At 37.3% G+C, this 21,293-nt stretch overlaps 1 protein-coding gene and 1 long non-coding RNA gene across 3 annotated transcripts in view; both read right to left on the bottom strand.

Moving 5' to 3' along the window:
• The window catches only part of LOC141563126 (uncharacterized), a 207,909-nt gene extending 195,692 nt beyond the window's left edge, over positions 1–12,217 (bottom strand). Inside the window, exon 1 of the long non-coding RNA XR_012488339.1 lies at positions 2,235–12,217. This is a non-coding gene — a long non-coding RNA (uncharacterized LOC141563126). The remainder of the gene's footprint in view (positions 1–2,234) is intronic.
• The window catches only part of OPCML (opioid binding protein/cell adhesion molecule like), a 1,489,737-nt gene that overhangs the window by 1,170,069 nt on the left and 298,375 nt on the right, over positions 1–21,293 (bottom strand). The gene's annotated exons all lie outside the window — the stretch shown is intronic.

The raw sequence follows: 21,293 nt of genomic DNA, 5'->3' as shown, positions 1-21,293 counted from the left end.
TCCAGCCATTCTGGAGAGCAATCTGGAATTATGCCCAAAAAGTTATCAAACTGTGCATACCCTTTGACCCAGCAGCGCTACTACTGGGATTATATCCCAAAGAAATACTAAAGAGCGGAAAGAGACATATATGTGCCAAAATGTTTGTGGCAGCTCTTTTTGTTGTAGCTAGAAACTGGAAGATGAATGGATGTCCATCAGTTGGAGAATGGTTGGGTAAATTGTGGTATATGAAAGTTATGGAATATTATTGCTCAGTAAGAAATGACCAGCAGGAGGAATACAGAGAGGCCTGGAGAGACTTAAATCAACTGATGCTGAGTGAAATGAGCAGAACCAGAAGATCACTGTATACTTCAACAACGATACTGTATGAGGATGTATTCTGATGGAAGTGGAAATCTTCAACATAAAGAAGATCCAACTCACTTCCAGTTGATCAATGATGGACAGAGGTAGATACACCCAGAGAAGAAACACTGGGAGGGGAATGTAAATTGTTAGCACTAATATCTGTCTGCCCAGGTTGCATGTACCTTCGGATTCTAATGTTTATTGTGCAACAAGAAAATGATATTCACACACATGTATTTTACTTAGACTATATTGTAACACATGTAAAATGTATGGTATTGCCTGTCGTCGGGGGGAGGGAATAAGGGAGGGGGGGTAATTTGGAAAAATGAATACAAGGGATAATATTATAAAATATATATATATATATATAATAAAAAAAATTAAAAAAAAAAAAAAAAAAAAAAAAAAAAAAAAAAAGAAAAAATATTCTTATGAAAGATCTATGTAAATCACAAAATTCTATGGAAATTTAAGTTGTTATTTTATTTAAAATTATGACTCTAATTATAAAAAAAAAAAAAAAAAAAAAAAAAAAAAATCAAAGGAAAATCTGATTCCAGAAAGCAAAGATCATCTCTCGAAAGCATCCAATAGGGATAAATTCTCCTATCAAGTGATGGAAACGCTATAATGTAAATCGCATCATGTGGGATGTTAAGAACAAACATTTTCTCATAGAAGATGCTGACAAACATAAGCAAAGCTCTCCCCCAGGAAGGAAAAGATTGGGATTCTTACCTGTTACATACACAGACATTTAGTGAAGTGAGTTTTCCAAAACACAGTTTCCATCATGTGTCTCTTACACACACACACACACACACACACACACACACACACACATCACACTATAAACTCCAGTGGTTTCCTATTGTTTCCAGGAGCAAACACAAATGTTTGACATTCAAAGCCTTTAATCACCTTCCCAGTTTTCTTACACCCTACTCCCTAATGCATACTCTTTAATCCAATGACACCAGCCCCCTGACCACTCAGTGAACAAAACATCCCATTTCTTGGCTCCAGAGATTCTATTTGATTGTCGCCCCCATGCTTGGAACATTCTCCCTCCTCTGCTCAGACTACTGATCTCCCTGGCTTCCTTTGAGTGCCAGCTAAAAACCCATCTTCTTCAGGAAGCCTTCCTTAATCCCTATTAAATCCAGTGTTTTTCCTTTTAAAATCATTTCCTATTTGTTCTTTCACTTTGCTTACATATAATCACCCCCATTAAATTGTAAGATCCTTGGAATCTGTCTTTTGTCTCTTTTTGTATCTCCAGCACTTAGCACAGTGCCTATCACATAGAAGGCATTTTATAAATGTGTAATGAATTTAATTGAATTGAAATTCTAAGAAGTCAGAAGCTCAGTTATCTGAGTCAAACAAGAGAAAACATTTCAGGAACTCTTACTTTGTAGATAATGCAATACAAGAATTTTTTAGAGGGGGTGGTAAGAAAGGAGGGAGGGCAAAAGATGTGTTTGAGCCTTGAGACATAAACAAAATGTGTCCCTGCCAATTCCAACAACATCTAATCATCCCTAATGATCCTCTTACTTACATACTAACACCTTTCCTTCCCTCCCTCCTCCCTCTCTCCCCCTTCCTTTCTTTCCTCCCTCCTTCCTTCCCTCCCTCCCTCCTTCCCCTCCCTTTTTCCCTCCCTCCCTTCCTCCTTCCTTCCTTCCCTTCTTCCCTCCTTCCCTCCTTCCTTCCTTCCCTCTTTCCCTCCTTCCTTCCCTCTTTCCCTTTCCCTCCTTCCCTCCTTTCTTTCCTTCCCTCCTTCCTTCCCTTATTCCTTCCTTCCTCCCTCCCTTTCTCCCTCCCTCCCTCCCTCCCTCTGTCCTATAAAAGCCAACTGACAACATTCTTACCTTTCAAGACCCTCTCTTTCACAAACTGTATAGGAAATGCTGGGAGTTGAAGAAGTTCTGTCCTGCCCCTCTCTCACTCTACCAGAAGATGTAGTTGTGCCTCCCAGCTCAGGCCCACACTGACTGGCTAACAATAGGTCCCAGGTCATTGACCCCATTAGGTCATTGCCTGTGCCTTGATTGGCTCAGAGTGAATGTAAATATAATTGTTTGTTTGTCAGAAACCCTGAGGTTCTCCCTCTCTCATACTGATTTTTTTTTTAATTAGATAAGAGAGAACACCCTCTGCCTCATGTCTTACCTAGTCTTACTCACTGATTGGATCTTGCCTCAGTCAGACAGACCTGTTAAAAATCTAGCTTAAGAAGACTGAGATCTCCACTGTGTCCTACACCATCTCCAGTTGTCCCGATCTGTATCTTGCCCTGGACCATGGAGGGTCCAAGGTGAAAGGAAAGTGAGGCAGGTGACTTGCATGTCCGTCCCTCACTTAAACCGATTCACTTTCATGTCTGGGTGTCATCTCCTAGATGTCTTTGTCATTTTAAAGAAGGAAGGACAACAGACTCTCAGCAGAAGCACATGGTTGTAGGAGACATGTATTTGTGCTTACCCTGAAGGTCAAGTTCAAGGGCAATCAAGAAGGATGATTTTTTTAAAATTCCCTAAGCAGAACTGGTCTGGCAATTCGGCCTTCCAGCAGAAGCATGACTATTTGAGAATCATTAGAATAAGAGTTGTTTCATGGGTAACTCTGAGTTCGAGAGTCCCTTGGCATTTTTATACAGCATATTCTATAGGTTAAAAAAAAACTTCACAAATATAAGACAGGTGACTTAGGAGTAGAGAACAATTTGTCTGAAAAATAGCTGATAGTTTTAGTTGATGTCAAGATCAATATGGATCAACATTGTGAAATGGCAGCCAAGAAATCTAAGAAATATTGAGGCCAGACTTAAGGGGATCATAATTCTGATGTATTCTGCCATAGTCAGACCTACAGTGTTGTGTGTCATTCTGATCTCTGCACTGTAGGTTAAGACATTATAAATTGGAGCACATCCAGAAGATGCCAACCAGAAAGGTAAAGGGCCTTAAGATCATTTCAAATGAAGATCAACTAAAATTGACCTAAACTGAAGAGGTTTGGGCTGAGAAAGGGAATGAATGGAGAATGGACATGAAAGTATATTGAAAGGGTCATTTGAAGTGAATTTGAATATTCTTTTTGGTGCTAGAGGATTAAAAGTTGCAAAGAAGCAGATTTAGGCTTCATAGGGAAGAGCATGAGGGAAGAAATCCTTTCTAATTAGATCTTTCTTTTTAAAAAAATTCATAATATTTTATTTCTCGCTAATTGGGTATTAAAACAAATTTTAAACTCCCCCCCCTGTTTTGATTACAAATTCTCCTTCCCACTCCCAAGGGAGTGGAATTAGACGTATTCCTCATTGTGAATCTTTGAAGATAGGATGGCAATTTGTCAAGATGTTATCTTGTTCTTGTTCAGCTGGAGATTGGACTAAAAGGTGTCTGAGGGCCCTTCTACTCTGAGATTTTGTGATGCTGTGCCTATGGCTCCAATTTTTAGCTTATGCAGAGAGCTAGCACCTGGGCATCAGGAGAACACTCAAAAAGGGTGTGCAAACAAGTAAATGCCAATTTAGTGTGAATTTAATACTTTAACTGCCCTAAACCTTGACTATTCCCATGGGACCAATCAGGAAAAACTGCCTTAAGGAGGCAACAAATTCTAATATATTACTGAGTGAGTAAGAAAGAACATTCAGCTGGGGAGAAATGATTCAGTTCCTTCTGATAACAATAATACTATCTTATATTTGTATAGCACTTTAAGATTTATAAAGCACTTTGACAAATATTGCATTTCATCCTTGTAAAAGCTGGTGAGGAAAGTAGGATAACAATCAGTATTTCAGTTTTGCAAAGAATAAAAATGAGAGGTAGATTTCAGCTAGATGCAAAGAACAAATATTCTAATAATTAAAGCGTCTCAAAGTGGATCAATCTGCCTTACCAGATAATGAGTCTCCCCCACACTGGACATCTTCAAAGTGGAGTTGGATGAACGCTAGGCTTTGGAGAGTGTCAGAGGGGAGAGAAGTTTTCTGTTCAAATTCAAATTAATCTAGATAGTATATTTGGTCTTTTATCATTCCCTGAGACCTATTAAAGTTGTGACTGTTCCAAATTCACAGCTATTAAATAGCAAAACAGAGACAAAAACCTGGGCCTCTTTAATCTTGGTCCATTCTTGGGCTCATTCTACCACACCATATCTTGTTCTTCAAACATTCGATCCTCCTGCTATTTACAATCACATTTGCCATCTTTTGCCACCACAGCAAATGAGATTTGGAAGCTTGATAAGCATTTTCTAAATCTGACATCCCTGCTTTCTGCCTTGCAAAAGAATACAGGATCAGGAGAGAGCCTTGAATATCTACTATTAATTTTTCCTCTGAAAACAGGCAAGGAGAAAACTCACCATTAATCGACTCTGACAAGTATTGAAAATGTAATGTCCCAAGGAACGAAAGTATGGTTTGATTACTTTAAAACAGGATGAAAAAAAAAAAGTTGATTTTCTTCTCATTCAAGAATCCCGACCTAGGGATCTGTCCCCATCATAGTTAGAGTGGAAGAAATGCCCCTCATTCCGGTCTGTGGGTGCACATCTGTCTGAATGAATCAGACTGAACTTCAGAGATGGCTGGCAGTGCTCCTCCCAGGTGCCAGATGATTAGTGTGTAATATGCTATGGGAAAACGAGGCACTGGGATGAATTTCTGTAGCAATCCCACAAAAACAGAAAGGGAAAAATGTGCCGGAAGCAATCAAGGCTTTTGAGAAGCAAAGAGACTTCATGGCACATCTCAGAGCCAACGAACTCAGATGGCTTTGTAGGCATCAGATAATTAGTTCTTACAACTTCTCTGTGAGGAAAGTATTAATAGTCCTTAGTTCACAAAAGAGGTAAAATGAGGCAACAGGAAGGGACTAGCCATGGACAGAAATAACTACTTGATGGCAAAAGTAGGAAATGAAACCAGGAAAGCCTGTGTCCCTGTCTCCAGCTGCCAATCTCTGGTTGGGAGAGAAAAATGACAAAAGTTCTATGATCTATTCCTCTCCCTCATCCATCCCAGCAAGGTCCTTTAAAATACATTTTATTTCTATAAGGAAAATATAGAAATAATGGACTTGATTGGAAGTTAGGAAGGTATAAATTCAAATTCCAACTATGATACTTAGTAATCATGTGACCTTGGGTGGATCAGAGCTTATGATTCAAAACTCATCTACTAAATCAAATCATAATCCATGATAGGAATAGAGAGGTCTCTATGTTAAGATCTTTCTCACACATTTTGCATTTATAAAACCTTTCAGTTCAAATCAATTTAGTTCAATAAATATTTCTTAGCACCTACCATATCCAGATAATTACAATAGGCCCCAAGGGAAATACATAATTTAAGTAAGGCAGTTATTTCTACTCATGGAGCTTACAGTCTATGAGATTATGTCACATATACAAATAACTACAATACAAAATGATATATAATATATACGCTCTTAGGAGAGGTGCAAATAAAGAAATGTGTGAGATCTAATGGAACAAAAGTTAGTGTGTTGAGATAAGGTGGGGGAGATGATAGGAGCTTTCCTGGAAAAGGTAACATTCCAGTTGATTTAAAAGATGGAATTTCTCAAGCCATTCTCCAATTGATAAATGGTCAAAGGATATGAACAGACAATTTTCAGATGAAGAAATTTAAATCATTCCTAGTCATATGAAAAGGCACTCTAAATCACTATTGATCAGAGAAATGGAAATTAAGACAACTCTAAGGTACCACTTACATACCTTTTAGATTGGCTAGGATGACAGGAAAAGATAATGGTGAATGTTGGAGGGGATGTGGGAAAACTGGGACACTGATACACTGGAGTTGTGAACTGATTCAGCCATTCTGGAGAGTGATATGGACCTATGCCCAAAGGGCTATAAAATTGTGCATACTCTTTGATTCAGCAGTGTTTCTACTGGACTTAGATTCCAAATAGATCTTAAAGGAAAGAAAGAAACCTACACATGCAAAAATGTTTGTGGCAGCCCTTTTTGTAGTGGCTAGAAACTGGAAACTGAGTGGATGCCCCTCAATTGGAGAACGGCTGAATAAATTATGGTATATGAATGTTATAGAATATTATTGTTCTAGAAGAAATGATCACAGGATGATTTGAGAAAGGCCTGGAGAGACTTACATGAACTTATGCTGAGTGAAATGAGCAGGACCAAGAGAACACTGTACATGGCAACAGCAAGGTAATACAATGATCAATTCTGATGGATGTGGCTGTTTTCAACAGCAAGGTGATTCAGGCTAGTTCCAAAATAGAGAGAACTGTGGGGACTGAGTGTGGATCACATGTATTTTCATTTTTTTGGTTGTTTGCTTGCATTGTTTTCTTTCTCATTTTTCCCCTTTTTGATCTGATTTTTCTTATGCAACAATTGTGGAAATATACCTATTTTATGTGAATTGTACATGTTTAACACATATTGGATTATTTGCCATCTAGAGGAGGACATGGGAGGAAGGAAGGGAAATAATTTAGAACATAAGATTTTGCAAGAGTGAATGTTGAAAACCATCTATGCATGTTTTGAAGATGAAAAAGTTTAATAATGAAAAAGATAAAAAAGTAAAAGAGAGAATGCCACAGATAGAGGGAAGAAGAAGGACATCCTAAGAACAGCCTGAGAAACAAAGACATGGGAGTATTTTTTGGTATGGTATATTATTAATTCACTTTTTTGTTGTTGAATCATTTTGGTCATGTCTAACTCACTGTGGTTTCATTTTGGTTGGGGGTAAGGGTCTAGTTTTCCATTTCTTTCTCCATCTCATTTTATAGATGAGTAAACTGATACCAGATTATGTGACTTGCCCAGGATCACACAGCTAGTACAGATTAAGAAACTATGGCACAAAGTGTTTTCTTGATTCTCTCCAATGTCACCGAGCTGGTGAGTAGAACAGCTAGGATTCCTAAGTTCAATGTTCTTTCCACTGGACCACACTGCCTTTTATTTACATCAGCGAATACTTATCCCTGTTAGGATGGGACAGACTCCCACAATTCCCTTTGTACCTTTCTTCTCATCTCCATAGTTGATTCAGTACATACAATTTTTTCACCTATTCTGTGCCTCTAGCTAGATAGCTCTCCTTGGTAGTAAGCTGAACACACGTCATTTATTATGTATGTTCCCTCCAGTTATTCCTCTTTCCCTCTTCCAACCTGGGTCAGTGTCTTACAGCAACATTCTCTGATGTAGGAGGCAGGTGTCTAGACCCCATTTTAGGGAACCACTCTTTATACCACAACATTACCATCTTAAAATGGATTTAAAAACTAAAGCACCAAAAGTCTATTGAATGAGAACTCCCTCTTTCCCCTACATAACTGACTATGTGGCATTTCATTTTTGGAGGACACCATTATCAAACCTTTATAAATATCCAGAAGGGTCACTTCTCTAAATGCTCAGGTTATGTTCCTAACTACCAAAGAATATTAAGCTGTTAACATGGAATTGGTCTATTCCATTTTCTGCTTCTCCTTTATGGAATAGACAGCTGATCTTCTTTTCAGATCCCAGTATATTAAAGTTCACAATTAATTTAGATAACACCATACGAAGTGATAGTAAAAATGTCTGGCAATTAAATAATGAATGCTGGAGAGCCACAGGCATTAAAGATAGCAAAGCACACCTTTCTTATAATGATGTAAAATCAGTGTGTTTTCATATGATTTAATTATAGATTGACAGGAAATGTGCAAAACCACAGATTAACAATTTTTAAAGGAAAGCATATAATAAGAACTGTACTCTCAAAACTATGATTAGCATTGAGCAGGTTAAATTCGACACGCTGTAAAGGGGAATTTGTAGATCCTAAATATATTAACTTAGCATAAACAGAGATAGAGAAGACTTGAGTGTGATATGGGTAGATTATCTTCCTTGTAACAGAGAAGAAAAATCAGATTTATGGGCAACAAAAGCTTATTTTTAATAACAAATTCTGCTTAGCCCACTGGTTGGGCTTTATAAAAAAGGACTGGATAATCCCCCCAAAGGTAGAGTGCAGAAATTATAACACTAGCTCTTTTCTCTTCATTGAGCAGATTTTGAATGAGTAAATCTTTAGGCATAGATTAAAATCTCTTGATCAATAATTTAGAGATCTTCAACTCAAGAAGTCTTTTCCCACATCAGAAGGGAAAAGAATGGCTGGCAGAGAGCCTCAGGCTTCCAACATCTTCTAAGATACATTTGTTTTCTACAATAACTAGTTTTTTCTATCTCCTTATAGTCCTCTGTAGTCCAACCATCTCTGGGCTGTCAACCTCAGGTCCTGTAATCTGAACATCATTTCCCTTCCCTAAGAGTTTTTTTTAACAGTATCCCCATCCCTCTCTCATCTTGATTATCCAAAGTATCCCCATCCCTCTCTCATCCTGATTATCCATGAGACTGTCTTCTGCACCAGCAGGACCACACTTCCTCATGTGGCTTTGTCCCAGGAACAAGGACTCTGATTACAACACTGGAAGATGCTCTAATTGTCTAGTGATTAAAGTGTAGAGTTTCAGCCAAGCTCTCTTGGTCCTCACTGCCCTTTAAGAGTGTCAGGACAAGCCAACAAGCTCAAAGCATCAGTGGGCACCCTGGGAGTAGTCACAACTTCCCAATCTAGAAAATACTCAGCAGACTGTCATAGCCAGGTGTGCATAGAGAAGTGCAGGGAGGAAAGCCCCTCCTCTGAAAATCTCAGCAACAAGTTGGTTTCTCCCACAGGAAGACAGAACAGCTGCCTTGGAAATTTCATAGCATTTTTCTTTCTCACTGATGTGCTGATCTTCCATTTCTAAACATCCGGGCTCAGCTTCTACTTTGATGTGAGTTGTGTATTTTTCTGCTGATTTTTTTTTAAAAATTGGGTGAACACTGTGGAGTTTGTTAAAATCCACCTGCTACCTGTTTTAGGAAATGGTTAAGATTTCCATGAACAAGCTAGACAAAGAAACACAGGAGGCCTGGGATCCATGTCAGAACTGGACAATATCCTCAGTATGCACTAAAAGCAGTAAACCATCTTTCTAAGCAGAGGATCATTGTAGATAAAATTACTTTTTTTTGGTACAAGCAAGAAGAATATATTATCATTTACCTAAGAAGACAGCATTGTATAAGGGTTTGGACATACTTCAGTGCCCCTGTGGGAAAGTTTTCTATGATAATGAAGGAAAAGAATAAAAAGAAAATATATTCAAGGATGTGTGATTTTTGTACATCTTGCCTTCCTGGAAAGATTATTGTGAGGGATAACTTAAGGTACATAAGAGCTCAAATAAAAGATAATATCCTAGGAGCTCTTGTATGTAGACACTCAAATCTAATTCTCACATCTCAGTCCCTTGTCCTTTCAGTAGAAAATGTGGAGAGTGATAACTAAGGCACTAAGAATTCCATCTTTTATTATTATAATTAGCATTATTATTATTACTTAAAGAAGAGAAAGGGGAAAATGCTGTCTTTATAGAATTATGGACCAATTCCCCCACTTTGGTTCTGGGAGATCCATAAATGGGAATCGAGAAAGGGTGGACTGATTATAACATCTACATAAACCATGGAATCTTTTCCATAGGGTCTCACACATGTAACCGAATTTGAAAGGGAAAATAATTCCACTAGGTAAACTCAGAGGTAACACACAGCTGAAAAGATTACAAGGAACTTTTCCCCTCTGGTAACCTAATACAGTGAATTTCTTAAAAAGAGAGCTAAACACTGATGATACATTTGGATTCTATTTAAAATAGAACTTTGGGATGTATTCATTTTATAGTTATTTTTTATTTAAGATTTAATTTTACCAGCTGAGAGAATGAAAACATGGCAAACAGTTGTGTTTTTTTGTTTTGTTTTGTTTTGTTTTTTTCCATTTACCCAATATGAAGGTGGGGTGAGTCTAAAGGATTTGGAAAGATATAGAGAAACTTTCACTTTCAAATAAAGCTTAAATCTACCCCAAATCATATACTCTCCTCTTATGACTTTCTGGTTTCTGGGGCTCCTAATTAAAATTATTGCTACAATGAAAGAAAATTATAAACTTGCTCAATTGTTTTCCTAGGGGAGGTTGTATAAGCAATTAATCTTCAACCCCTGACCTGATCTAGCCTTTATTATAATAACCACCATAGATCTTAGAATTGGGAAGAAAAGAAAGGAGAAGGGAAATGGGGGGGAAGGAGGAAAAGGAAAGGGAAATGGAAAATGGAAGAAGAAAGGGAAAAGGAAAAGGGAAAGAAAATGAGAAGAAGGGGAAAGAAAACAAAGAGGAAAGGGAAAGGAGGGATAATAAAAATAAAGAACCTGACAGAAAAGGATACTGAGGCAAAAAGGTGTTTAAATAATTTTCCCAGAATCATACAGTCAGTTTATATCTGAGTCTTTTTGACTTCAGGCCTAGTGGTATTACCCCCTGTCTTCAGGTCATTAACAGATTTTTTTCAGATGAAGTAAGTGTTCACAGTAATTAAGAGAATAAATTTAAAATAAATTAATAAATTAACTTCTATCTAGAACCTACGATTATTGCCTCACAGTGCTGTACTTATTTGGCATTTAATGAGAAACCTGTGAATGGGGGCAATCTGCACCGAGTGCAGTGAACTTTAATAACTCAGCACCTGGAAAATGAACTGACTTATATGAAGGTCAGAATGGATAAAGAAAATTCCCTAGAAAACATAAAGTCCTGAGTTCAATTCTGAATTTTGGTACATGCCAGGTATGTGATTCTGGGCAGATTTCCAAGTCTATAAGTTGAAGAGAAGGTGATGGCCCATCCATATTGGCAGAGGGTTTCTTTATTCATGAGTAGCCTACATTAATGAAAATAGATTTGGTCCCTATACTTGGGTGATCATCCTACATCAACCAGGAAAATCAAGAGAGATGGTAGGAAGGGAAGATAGATGATGTTCCCTAGGAAAGAAAATAAAATCATAGAATTCAGAGCCAGAAACTTTAAAGATCATCCATATCTTTGTTTTACAGAGGAAAATGTGTGAAGTCCCCAAAGCCAATTTGCAAACAAGGAGGGGAGTTGGTACTTAAATTCAGATTTTCAGACTCAAGTCTAATGTTCTTTCCATTATACCACACTGTTACTGACATCTAATCGCAATGCAGATATTGATTGGAAACCTTGAAGTTTATATGATCTTGCTCCCCAACTAGAAATCTTTCCACCACAGCCACCACCACCATGTACACCATGTACACTAAATCTAATCCCGTAATTCTCTGTACTTGTACATTTTTTTCAGATTGTAAACTCCCAGAGGACAAGCAATCTTTACATAGAGGTCTTAAAATAGTATTTAGAACACCTTTAGGGCCTAATTCTATAAACAAGGTCTCTATTCAAGAATCAGAGTCTATGTTACTGATCCTTTCTTCCTCCTAGCTCTTGGTGCAGTTTGGATATGACGGAGAATTGAGGAATGTAAGCAGAGGTACCTTGAATTTGGAGAATTTTCTGAAGTTACAAAGGGTAAGAGATGTTGAGAAGAACTTGAAACTTGAGAGTGGAACAAAAATTCCAATTACTATCTACGCGACAGGTAATCAACTTTTTATTATTGCTGGTATAGAATGAGTCACGAAAGGATTATTATTTGAACATGATATTTTGAAAACATTAATAATGTGTTGTTTGAATAAGGCATCCAACTAGGACAAACAGCCAAACAAAAATAGCTTTCTTATTTAGAACTTTGTATTTTCTAATAGATATTTATAATAATTGAATTTTACTTAGATTTCTGAACCTGAATATATCCTTAAGGATGTTTAAGTAAGGAGCTTAAAGTATCCTTACTTGATTTTTTAAAAAAATTATATATATATATATATATATATATATATATATATATATATATATATATATATATATATACACACTCAATGAACACTTGGGTGGAATTCCTAATTAGGACAATGTCATACTTCAAAAGGAAACTAGAGAAGAGAGGATAGCTAGAGGAGACAGAGACAGACAGACAGAGACAAAGACAGAAAGAAAGAGAGAAGGACAGAGAGATAGAGATAGGGACACAGAGAAAGAGAAAAAAAGAGAAGAAGAGAGACACAGAGAGAGAGAAAGAAAAGAGAGGAAGAGAAACAGATACAGCTGGGGTAAAAGCCAAGTCTAGACACAAACCTAGACTGCCCCTCCTATTCTCCTCGTCCCTCACCTCTCTTTCTCTCCCTGTCTCCCTCCCTGTCTCCTGTCTCTCTCTCTCTGTTTCTCTCTCTTTCTCTCTCTCTGACTCTCTCTCTGTCTCTCTGTCTCTGTCTCTCTGTCTCTCTCTCTGTCTCTCTGTCTCTCTCTCTCTGTCTCTGTCTCTCTGTCTCTGTCTCTCTGTCTCTGTCTGTCTGTCTGTCTGTCTCTCTCTCTCTCTCTCTGTCTCTCTCTCTGTCTCTCTGTCTCTGTCTCTCTCTCTCTCTCTCTCTCTCTCTCTCTCTCTGTCTCTCTCTCTCTCTCTCAAGTCTTACATCAGTTTGTACGAATTTCCAGTTTCAATGAACTCCTTGTTAAGTAACTTGCTACCACCACAATCTCTCTGACTTCTGTATACTTCTTTCTATTCAGTCACCATGTGAATTCAGGACCTTATCACCTCTCACATGGACTATTTCAACAACTTAGTAATTGAATTTCTAGTTTCCTGTTTATAGCCTAACAAAATAACCTTCCTTATATACTAGGTTGATCATGTCATTCTCTTGCTCAATGAATTTGAATGGCTCCCTATTTCCTCTAGGAAAAATAGAAATTCCTTACTTTGGTTCCGAAGACTCTTTGCATTCTGGCTTCAAAATACCTCTCCAGTATGATTTCATATTTATCCTCTTTATGTGTTTTGCGTTCCAATTAACTATCCTACTTGATATTCCTATTCTCTTAAACCAGATGATCAAAAAGATCTGGAGACCATTGACTGAAGCTATGAGCCTCTCATTTACCTTTCTTCCAAATGTATATTTCCAAAAAATATCTACATTCATTTTTTGTACTACAATCTCACTATCTATTCTTCAGGTTCTTACAATTTTGCTTCCCTCCCACTCCTTCTGTCTTTCTTCTACGGAAGGAAATAAGTATTTATACAGTTCCTACTGTGTTTCAGGCTCTACAGTAAGCACTTTAGACATATTATTCCATTTGATCCTCACAACAATCTTGTGATGTAAGAATTAAAAAAAGCTCTCTCTAGGAAATTAATGACCAGAAGGCTACTTATCAAATTTTTTTTCCTGTCCTGGTCTACCTTGTTATCTCATTTATAAGTGGATCACAGACACTGGACCATTTTTTCCTACTTAAAATACTTCTCCCAGATGTTTCAGAACACTCTTCTCTTCCTATCTTTTTGATTGCTCCATCTTTCTCTCTAGTTTGGTTAATCCTCTTCTGGTCCCTTAAACAAGGATATCCCTAAAGTTTCTATTCTAGTACCTCTTCACTTCCTTTTCTACACTCAATAAAAACTCATTCACATTCATGACTTTAATTATCACCTCAATGCAAATGATTCTTAAATCTGCATCTCTACTTTCCAACCTTTCACAGGAGCTCAAGTTCTATATTTACCAAATTTCTTCTGTTTTATTTCTATGCAGATATTCTGCTACACATGTGTAGTCCTGCAAAATAGTCATCTTGTGGAAGAAAACACAGAACCCCTCCCAAAAAAGAACCTTAAGGAAAATAGAAAAAGTAAAAATATTTGCTTCAATCTGTATTCAGACACCATCAGTTCTTTCCCTGGGGATAGTAGCGTTTTTCATCATAAGTCTCTCAGTCTCGTCTTGGAACCTTGTATTATTGAGAATATCTAAGCCATTTATAGTTGATCATCTTACAATATTTCTGTTACTTTGCACACAATACATTTCACTTTTTATCAGTTCATGTAAGCCTTTCCAGGTTTTTCTGAGAGAATTCTGCTCAAAATTTCTTATTGAAATAATATTCCATTATAACCACATAGCACAATTTGGGGAATGGCAAACAAATTGTTGTATGTGGTTATAATGGAATATTATTCTATAATGGAATATATTCCATCTTGGTACAAGATGGAAGAGGACATAAGAATAAGGATGCAAAATAATCCAGGTTGGATGAAATGTAAAATATGGAAGGGGAATAATGCGAGACAAAATTGGTAATGAAAATAAGAGCTAGGTCATGGAAAGCCTTAAATGTCTGAACCATGACTCTATATTTTATATGGTGGGAAATAAGGAGTCACTGAAGGTTTTTGACAACAAAATAACAAGAATCAGTGTGATAGGAAGTTTATTTGAGTAGAAGGGAATAAACATTTATTAAAAATCTATATGTGCCAGGCATCATGCTAAGAATTTTACAAATATCACTTTTGATCATAACAACCCTCTGAGATAGGTAGAATTAGAAGCTCCATTTTATATTTGAGAAAATGCAAACACAAGTTAAGTGCCTTTTCCAGGGACACATAACTAGAAAGCTTATGAGGCTGGATTTGAATTCAGTTCCTCCTGACTTTAGACCCAGTGCTCTGTCCGTTTCCTCCCTGCCTATTCTCAGAAGTGTGAGGGATGCATAAAGAATAGTCACGAAGTCCATTTAAATGGCTATTATAAAGCACATTAGAAGAATTAATGTCCAAACATGGGTAGTTGCAATGGAAATAGAGAGGACACAGTGAGGAAGATATTCTCCCCTCCATAGATAAAGATTTTGGAATGTGAGAGATAAAAGGAAGAAAATAATTTTAAATGACTTGTAGCAATACATTGGAGAAGACTGAAGAGTGATGGCTCCAACAATAAAGCTATGGAACTTTAGAAAAAGGGCTTATTTGGAGGAGGAGATGCTGAGTTTGTTTTAGTGTTTGGGATTTGTCAAGTTTGAAGTTCTAGCAGAATATCTGCATAGAAATAACCAGCAGGAATTTGGTAAATGTCAAACTGAAGCTTTGGCAAAAGGTTAGAAAGTAAAGATGCAGATTAGGGAATTGTTTGCTTTGAGATGATCATCAAAGTCATGAGGATGGATGAGTTTTTACTGAGTGTAGAGAGGGAAGTGAAGAGGGCCAAGAATGAAAACTTTAGGAATAGCCCTGTTTAAGGGATAGAAAGGGGATGGTGAAGCAAACAAGATAGAAAATGGAACAGTCAGAGAGACGGGAAGAAGGGAGTGTTCTGAAACATCTGGGAGAAGTGCATCAGGTGGGAAACAACACTTGTAAAATGGGGACAATAATAACACCTGCCTCCCAGGGTGGTTGTGAGGATCAAATGTAAAGCATAATACTTGGCACATAGTAAATGCTATGTCCCTATTAGCTATTATCCTCATCATTATTTTTATTCCAAGTCCAATATTCCATCCATGTACCATCTATGGGACCCTAAAAAGTAATAATCACCCCAGAACTGCATGATATGACCAATGTGGAGATGCTACAACCCATTTCCAAAGCAACACTATAGTAGCCGGAATATTACCAAGAGAGAGGGTCAGGGTCCAGAGATCCCAGAACCACTTTCAAAACCTCTCTGGAAAGTTGTACAGAATGCCAGAAGGAGCAGAAAACTCTTCCTTGTTCCCACTGTCTCATTAAGCCTCTTCATGAAAGGTCAAGATTGTAATAAAGCAAAGGGAGTTGTGTTCTTTCTCTTGCTGCAGTGGAGTTCAGGAGACAGAAGCCGTTTAGGCAAGCACTTTTTTCAAATTAATTAGTGGAAATTCTCCCCCCCCCCCAACTCTAAATGGCCCCTGGAGGAAAATGTTGCAGTATAATCCCTGAGGAAAAGAGATGACAGTATCTTTCTGAAGAAAGATGAATCAACTCACAATCTTAAAAACAGAACTGCTTACCTACCTGACACCCCTCTCCCTTCTCAACAACTAGATTATTTTACAAGAAAATTGCACCATTACAAGCTGATTTTCTCTCAGTAAAAATGAAATCTTTCATTAAATGAAATACCCTCAAATATGAAAAATTGGAAGACAGTGGGTGGATGAGAACAGCAACATGTAAAAATCGAATGTGGTTTTTTTTACACTTTGTCTCCTAAAAATTAAATATGGGTATACATTATATACATATATATCCATATAAATATACATATAGGAATATGTCATGTACATAAAATGTATATGTTCATTTGTTATATACTACAATATTCTTGTCTATATCATTATATTTATACATAGTTTTATAGATATAGAGATGCATATATATATATATATGTGTGTGTGTGTGTGTGTGTGTGTGTGTGTGTGTGTGTGTGTGTGTGTGTATGTATAAAAGCAATACTTTGAAAATCTAGAATTTCATTATAATGAATACTCCCTGCATCAACTCAGGTCAAAATAAATTTAGTGGTTTGCTTCAATAAAAAAAAATGGTAGTCTCCAATTCTTTCATTACTAATATCTATAAATTTAATTCAGGTTGGTCCTTAAACAAAATACACATTTCAATTAGAAGTTAATGAATATAGGGAGATAATTTTTACTAACCAGGTTTACCAACTACTCCCACCCTCAATCTGTTCAGTCAGGTTTAGAACTTCTATTCCAGAGAATGCCACAATTTTTTTTCTGTTTTATTATTCCTAAATAGACACCTATTAGGGCACCAGACAGAATGCACAGAAATACACTTTGAGATACACATGACCTAATTCCAGTGAACTGTCTTTGTTTCCCTGTTTGTCCTTCGTTCTTGAAGAGGACCAGGACATCATGGACGCCATGACAGGTAAGTGAACTGGATTTCAGTGAGGGAGGCTGGGCAAGGGTGCCTGCTTCCCTTTCCCCTACGGTGCCACTGGGGTCCAGGAGCCAGGTATGGATCAGGATGACTGGAGATGGAAGATTCTGACCTTTTTAAGCTAAGGTTTTCAACAAATCTCAGTATGACTGAGGCCACACCCATTCAGTGACTGGAACACGGATGCTGGTGATGTGAGACATTTAAGGCAAGAATGATTAGTGCTATCTATCTATCACCTATCTATTTATCTATCTATCCATCTATCTATCTATTTATCTATCTATCTACACACACAGCTACGATATGGATAGAGCATCAGACCTAGAGTCAGGAGATGCATCTTCCTGAGTTCAAATGTGACCTCAAGCTCTCACTAGCTGTGTGACCATGGACAAGCTGCTTAATATTGTTTGCCTCAGTTTCCTCATCTATAAAATTTCTAGAGAAGGAAATGGCAAAGCATTCCAAAATCTTTGTCAAGAAAACCCCAAATAGGTCACAAAGAGTTGGACCTGACAGAAAAACAACTCAACAATGTATATATTTATATTTTGAGTATATATGTATATTTTGTTTGTTGATATACATGTAAATGTACACACATAGATACACACAAATGTTTGATATGTATGAAGATACAGATACATAAGGAAAACCTGCATTTGAATCCTGCTTCAGACATTTACTAGTTGTGAAAAGTTTCTTAACCTGTGTCCAGCTGTGTCTGTGTGTGTGTGTGTGTGTGTGTGTGTGTGTGTGTGTGTGTGTGTGTGATTATCTATATTGGAGAGATAATGGAGAAATAGACAGATGGATGGGCGGACAGATAAATGGATGGGTGAATGAATGGATAGGGATAGATAGATACCCTTCATGGGACCTAACCAGTTACAAAAGTTAACCAACTAAACTGCAAAGCATTTTAACTCTACTGCAGAGAGAGCATGTTACTCCATTGGGCTGGCCACATTGTTCAAACGCCAAATGTGCCCTTGCCAAAAAGACTACTTTATGAAGCTCTCACACAGGGCAGGAGCTCATAAGGTGTCCAGGTACAGGGACCCTCAAGATCTCTATTTAGCACTGATTGTATGACAGGGGAGACACTGGCACAGGACCCCAGTATGGCGTGCTCTCATCAGAGAAGGTGCTGTGTTCTATGAGCAAAGCAGAATTGAAGTAGCTCAGAAGAAAGGCAAGATTGAGCTCTTAGAGAAGCCAGCCCAAATGTCATAGGACTACTTGGGCTTGGCCCGTGTCAGAACATTCTGAACTTGTGTCGGTCGGGTCAGTCGGACCCACTGTAACAGTAGGACGTCACTCTGCCATTTTGAGCCTTTTTGAGAACCTTGAACACCCATCAACATACCAACCAGTGGTCTGAGCATTAGAGCTTTGTGGGTAAAGGAAAATAAGATGCAGCACTGGGCCTCAAGCAGCTTAAATTCAGCCCACTTACCGCTTCTCTCCCTCTTAACATTAGGAGTCATTCCATCTGTGAATCCATTAACTCAGGCAAAATACATTAAATCACAACTTTCACTTTTCTCCTGAAATTTTCATTTTAGTTTACTTAATATACGAGAAAAAGAGAAAACAGAGAGAAAAGGGAAACACAACTCAACTGGCAAGCTTAACACCCACTATTTCTCAGGAGCAAAGGATGTCATTTGTTTTAATTTACCTCCAGACACTTAGATTTTGTCTTTCAAACTTATGTCTCTTGCCCTTAGGGTTGGATCTAAGTCATGATTCAAGATGCCATCAGGAACAGTGCTGTTATTCAGGCCATAATTAATAGTCTTGACTGAATTATTTACAGAGCACTCTTTAATTTCCTCATGCATTCCCTGTCTCTACCCAGGCAAAGAGGAAGGGGAAGTTGAATCAATGCCAGGTGAATTGAATCAACTGTCAGGAGCCAGCCAGGATAACTCAAGCTTTGGAGTTCTCTTTATACTCAATAGCAGGATAGTAGCATTTATTATTCTCCCAATCATTTTGAAAACATAGCTATCTATTTTGCTTTGCCTAGGTAGACATGAGTCCCGTGCTTTAGCACTACCATAGAGTGACACTTTGGGGCTCGCCACAATAGTTTGCATTTTCCTTAGCCATTTGATTGCTAGGCCCTAGAGCCTAAACGCCAAAGTCAAGACACAAAGAAAAGATGGACCCCTAGATCTAGGACATGTCTGTCTGTGTCACTCCCCTGATCAAAAGGCTTCAAAGAGTCCCCATTGCTTCTAAGATAAAATAAAAACTCTTTTTTAGCACTTAATGCCCTTCACAAACTGGCTCCATCCCAATTTTCCAGAATCAAGGCTAATTACTTCCTCTCATACATCTTGCATTTAATTATAATTATTATTAAGATTTATATAGCCCTTCCCATGTACCAGGCACTGTGCTAAGCACTTTCTACAAATATTATCACATCTGATCCTTGCAACAACTCTAGGAGGTAGGTACTATTATTATATCCCTTTTATAGTTGAAGAAACTGAGGCAAATCAAGATCAAATGATTTTCCTTAGATCATAAAGCCAGGAAATGGGACTAGATTTGAGTTCAGATCTTCTTGACTCCAGGCTCGGCACTCTACCCACTGAACCACCCAGCTGCTCTAATTCCTGTCACTCTGATCTACTTGATGTATATGTCCATTATTCTACCTCCATGCCTTTTCCCAAGCTGTCCTTTTTTTTTTCCCCCTGAGAGAGTCTCCTTACTCACACTTGCTTTTAGGAATCCCTATTTACTCTCCCACTCCTTTTTCAAAGCTTACCTCAAGTGCCCCTTCCTACACAGGGCTCCCTCCTGGTGTCCACCTTGTTGCTTCCACTTGAAATTGCTTTGTATACATGTATTTTATATCTACTTAATGTACCACCTTACATTATCCCTTAATCCCCTAAGGTGCTAGATACATACAATAAGTTGTTGCTTGTCCATTTTAGAAGAGGATCATTACTTTCTGAAAGGTGATGTCTTGATTTTCAAGTGAGTTGGGTTTAAATGAGGGAGGTCTGTGCCAAATTATTAGCCTCACTCTCTCCTCCAGAGCAGCATATTATATATCTATAATATCTACATATTGTATCATGCATTTAGTATACACCACATATAATATGAATAATTGTGTATATGCACGTATACATATTATACATATGCATATGTACACATACATATATGCGTATAATTATGTATATGTACATATGTATAATATGTATATATAATATATGTATAACTTAAACATATTGTATATAAATATAGAGAAATATATATAGAAATAAATATGTATATACTATATCACATTGTGTTATGCTATATATAGTATATAAGCATGTTGTAACCATGCAACTTGGGAAAAGCAGAGATGGAAAAGGAAGGATTGATAGTCTGACTGCCACACTCTCCAAGACTTAATGGTTCCTGGTTGGGCACGTAAACACTATGGTCTGCTCAATGAGGATTTTGTGTTATGCGAAGGAACCTGCTCTAATTTATAAAGACCTGATTTGGCCATGACAAATTACTTTATATATCTTTAGGCTTCAGCTTCTTTCTCTGTAAAATGAAAGAGGGAAGAAGTAAATAAGCAATTATATTATGTGCCAGTTATTGTGCTAAGTACTTTTTATAAATAGTATCTCATTTGATTCTCACAGCCACAGAATGATGTATTATTAGGTATTATTATCCTTATTATATTGTTGTAGAAACTGAAGCCAAAAAAAATTAAGTAATTTGCCCAGAGTGATAGAACTATTAAGTATCTGAGGCTGGATTTGAACTCATTATTCATGAATCTAGACTCAGTTCACTACGTTACCTACCTAGCTGACTCTTAAAAGGATATCAAATGTTCTATAAATATATTTATATTTATAAATATATTTTTTCAAGTTAAATTAGTCTGAATCTTCAACTCCCTTTGCTCTGATTCTAAATTAACCTCATTGTTCCCTCCACTGAAAATGTCTCCTCTACTGTTAGTCCCTCTCCTCACAGATTACGTCCTATTAGTGTCTATGTATGTGATATGAAAACATATATAGATATTGATATGTAAACATATATCATACATACATATACACA

Source organism: Sminthopsis crassicaudata, chromosome 3 (assembly GCF_048593235.1).
Source record: "Sminthopsis crassicaudata isolate SCR6 chromosome 3, ASM4859323v1, whole genome shotgun sequence".
In the NCBI taxonomy this organism is placed as follows: domain Eukaryota; kingdom Metazoa; phylum Chordata; class Mammalia; order Dasyuromorphia; family Dasyuridae; genus Sminthopsis; species Sminthopsis crassicaudata.
Note: the sequence above shows the minus strand (reverse complement) of the source record. Positions and strands in the feature narration are given on the sequence as shown.